Source organism: Eimeria mitis, genomic scaffold (genome assembly GCF_000499745.2).
Source record: "Eimeria mitis Houghton genomic scaffold, Emh_scaff214, whole genome shotgun sequence".
Classification (NCBI taxonomy): Eukaryota; Apicomplexa; class Conoidasida; order Eucoccidiorida; family Eimeriidae; genus Eimeria; species Eimeria mitis.
In genome coordinates this window covers 22,465-22,722 of record NW_013570463.1, presented here as the reverse complement: position 1 = coordinate 22,722, position 258 = coordinate 22,465, and positions in this window count along the sequence as shown.

The following is a 258-nucleotide window of genomic DNA, read 5'->3' as shown; positions in this document are numbered from 1 at the left end:
AGCTAGCCTCGAAGTAGGCAGCTAGGAGTGGCTCGCTATATACGCTAGCTAGCCAGCCTGGCTAGCTAGCCCCTTCCTGTGTCTAGCTAGCCAATGCATCCATAAAGCTAGCTAGCTAGCTAGCTAGCTAGCTAGCTAGTTTGATGGTTAGCTAGCTAGCTAGCTAGGTTGATGGCTAGCTAGATAACCAGCTATGTAGACAGCTAGCTAGCTAGCCACTGAAAAACTAAATACCTCAACTCAAGGAGATGTTGAGCA